The following is a 3938-nucleotide window of genomic DNA, read 5'->3' on the forward strand; positions in this document are numbered from 1 at the left end:
ATTTTACATCAGCAACGCAAGCACCACTCCCCTACATGTAATCCAGCAGAGCCTCTACACACACACGCGCGCACACGCACACGCATACGCACACACTAAAGGCTGGATCTTTGTTGTTGTGGGAAATGGAAGTTGTGAAGTCAGTCATGCTGAATAGATTGTAAATTGTGGGGAAGATATAAACACCTTTTATGTTTGCAGCCTGCCATTGTACTTCACAAATGACCCAAGTGACCGCAGCCATATGAGGGTCAAGCAGTTCTATTCTTACCTTTTCAAGCACAGTGGGGCCCATTCAATGCCTGCACTGCTGTTGCTCTATAGGACATCAGTATTGGAAAGAAATATCCCTGGGAAGATATCAAAAAGTTGTTCTTACTGTTACAACACCTGCATGCTTTGAACTCTAAGATTGTGAAGGTCTTAAACTATTTTAACCTATTTAGAGATGCTATAATTAATATTTTTGGTTTACCAATTGACCATGTGTAAGGTATGGGGTTGCTAATACTGGTCACTATACGAGCCTCTTACAATTCGACAAGAAGCAGCAACCAGGCGCCACGTTTATAATTAGAAGGGCACTCGAGAGTGCAGACCTCCGCCAAGACCGTTTCCATAAATGGCAAATAATGCTTGTATCCACCCTGTGATTCAGATCAGCCCCAAAATGTAATGGGTTATTCCTTGGCCCATGCTTTACCTTTACGTACTTCTGCTGTCAAACAGACAAACAAACCAAACTGAAAACATAACTTCAGGTAAAAAGGTAAGCTAATGTAACATTATCATGTGCTGTGGATGTATTTTAATGCTTGTTTTCAGCCAGCAATCTTTTTCTGCAGGAATGAATAAGCTCCAGGATTACCGTTTATGTTGTTTGTCAACCATCTAAATCTTCCTCTAGATTCTCACTAAAGAAATATCACTGCTATACACTAGCTCCGCCTCTCAAGCTAAACCCAGACAATGGACAGTCTTTTAGTAAATTCCAGCTCATTTATAACAGTGTTAGTGTCAGGCTACCTTTTGGTAAACACACAGGAATTGGTCATCATGGTGATTTACTGAGTACTTGCACTAAATATGCATCTCCACAACTTCTGTCCTTAATAGTTTTCACAGAGCAACTATCATCTTTGCCGATTTTTTGAAATGGGTAGAAGCATACGCGCTGGTACTGTAAATCTCTTTGGACAAAAGTATCCACCTCACATCATAAATAACACATGAATGTGGAGCTGAGTACAGTGTACTCTTTGGCAGGAGTTTATGTGCTACCTGTGTTTCATTTTAGTGTACTATGAGTCTTTGATGGCACATCTTTGGATGGCGTCAGTGCTTTGAGCTCAGAATTCTCAAAGCGATTATACAAAGTTAATCTACATGAAGCAGAATAATCCAGACTACAAATGGAGAGATGGGTTGTCGGTATGCGGTGTGTGTGTGTGTGTGTGTGTGTGTGTGTGTGTATGTGTGTGTTTGTTTGTGTGTGTGTGTGGTTTCAAACCCCGATGCGTCGTGTATACACATTCCATAGATTGCCCCATAAATCCAACACAATATAAAATCTAATCAGATCATGCAGTCATGTAGACCATATGTGTGTGCTTGTTAATGCTGTTTGTGTGTGGATCCAGCTTACACACAAACAGTTCCAGTCCCTAGCCGTCATACTTTTTGTCTGTCAGCCTGTATTATCCATCAAAGCAATGGATTAAGTAGCTGACTTGCTTCCACCTTGACACATTTAAGGCAAAGCAGCTACAATAGTCAGATTCTGGGTGTTTACATGTTGTTTATTACTTTCACCCAGTTCTGTCTTCCCAGGTCTTTGCGTGTGAGTTCATTTATCGAGTCTCTAAGCAGAGCTCTTTCCTTGACTTTTCATCCTCAATAATCAATACTGGTCCTATGAATCCAGGTCATCTTTGCTCGTGTGGCTTCTCTCTCTCCTGAACTGTCTTTATCAATCTCTGTCTCCCTCACTCTCTCTTTTCCTCGCTCGCTTGTACTCTCTCTCAATCTCTGTCTTCTCCCTCTCTATTCCTGTCTCTTTTTTCCTTTTCTGTCCTCACGTTCTGTCTTCTTCCTCCCGCTCTCCTTATCCTGAAAAATGCCCATCTGGACAGAGCCCTTACACTATTAGTCCTCGTGTGGCACTGATTAAAAATAGATCAGTACTGAGTCAGAATTAGTCAAGACGTTGTCCCCTCTCCAGCCTCTTCTTGTCTCCCCCTCTCGTACGCTGAATTCTATTGGCTAATGTTAAAAAGTAGATATAAGATTGAAAATGAAAAATTCGCCATAAAACGGCCCAGTCTTCCCTTTTTATCTCTGCAGTCTCTGTGTATGTGTGTGAGAAGCAGTGAGTGTTTGTCAGTGAGTACGTGTACCCCCTGCGGACCTCTTCGCTGGGTGCTGTCTCATGTCGAGCGGTGTGTTTGAGAAGCTTGTCGAGGTAAAGCTCCTGTCAGCGCCTGGCCGGAGGGAGTGTACTGATGAAAGGGCTCTTCATCATCCTAATGGGATACACAAACCTATTAACCACCGCGGCTGCCATGGCATTGAGAGAGAGAGAGAGAGAGGAAGAGAGAGAACGCTGACGGTACATACACATACCAAGGAACATACTGAAAACATACACAAGTGCACAGGTCAGAAAAAAGTAGTGTAGACAAAACAGTGCTTTTGGGAGAGGAGTTGTGACTCCGTGGCTTGCTCGGATTTGTGCGAGGTTCAGTCAGTGGCCATCAACATCTGGGACAGAGGGTTAATGCCCTGCTGTCCACCGGAGCCACCGCCATGTGCCCCCTCTCTCCCCTGGCATAGGTCCATAATAAGGAACTATGAATGATACTTTGCATAATTGGATCATTTGATCTTAACATGTAAGCAAATCAAAATAGGGACGCAATAAACAGAACAAAATATATAATAAAAATGCATCCTTTTACATATATCTTTCAGCTTAGTTCAGTTTCAAAAGGGCCCTCTTCACATCTACACACATGCATGCCCCCTCAGGAAAAATTGTAATAACTTTGGTTATCCCCTGACTTTTCATTTAGGGCCATCGTTAGGTTAAATGTTCAATTTATCCAATTATTTTATTTATGACCAAATACCTGCAAAACTACTGTCATTCCCCTCCAGCTGTCCTTTGTTTAAGTGCTAATTAGCTCATTCTAAAACACTAGCTGGCTAAACTGTGAACATACAGCTTCACAGAGAGCTTCACTCTTAGTCTTGTTAAAGAAATGATTATGTGCTGGAATCTGGTTACACTTCTTCTGTTTCTGGCAGTCTACCTACAACATGTACGTATGTATCTTGGTCATTTTACCTTTGTTACATCACAAGCTTAGGCCCACATTTGTTCTTAATAATTACCTACAATATATCCAATTTTCTTTTGCTGATATTTTGGCACTGTGGATAGAAAAACGTCTCTTTTCTGACGTCTGAGGAGTTCTACACGAGTGGGGTTTGAAAGATCACAAGACTTTGCTTGCCGATGCGATTTGAGGCAGGCCAGAGGAGGATGCACAGTCAGGGTGTGGATCAAAGCACCAGCCTGCTGCAGGGGGTGGCAGAAGGAAGAGAGTGGGAGAGGAGGAGAAGAAGCCAGAAAGAGTCTCTCGTCATTATTGTCACAGTGTCACACACTCCGTCCACTCAGTGTCACCATCAGTCTGTGTTTGCCCTTGGCGTCTGGCGGGTGACACTCTGACTCTCCTTCCATCCATCCATCCATCTCCTCCTGTTTCAGCTTATACACGCATACACAAGCATGTTTTCTCTCTCATTCGCAGCCTCATTTTATTTTATCATATGCCGAAGGGATTTTCGTCATGCTCTCTTCATCACTGCTCTCAATCACCGCCATTCCTGCCAGTCCAGTCATACTGGTCACAGCCCACGGCTCTGGGGTGTCC

The sequence above is a fragment of the Cottoperca gobio genome, chromosome 15 (genome assembly GCF_900634415.1).
Source record: "Cottoperca gobio chromosome 15, fCotGob3.1, whole genome shotgun sequence".
NCBI classification, from domain to species: Eukaryota; Metazoa; Chordata; class Actinopteri; order Perciformes; family Bovichtidae; genus Cottoperca; species Cottoperca gobio.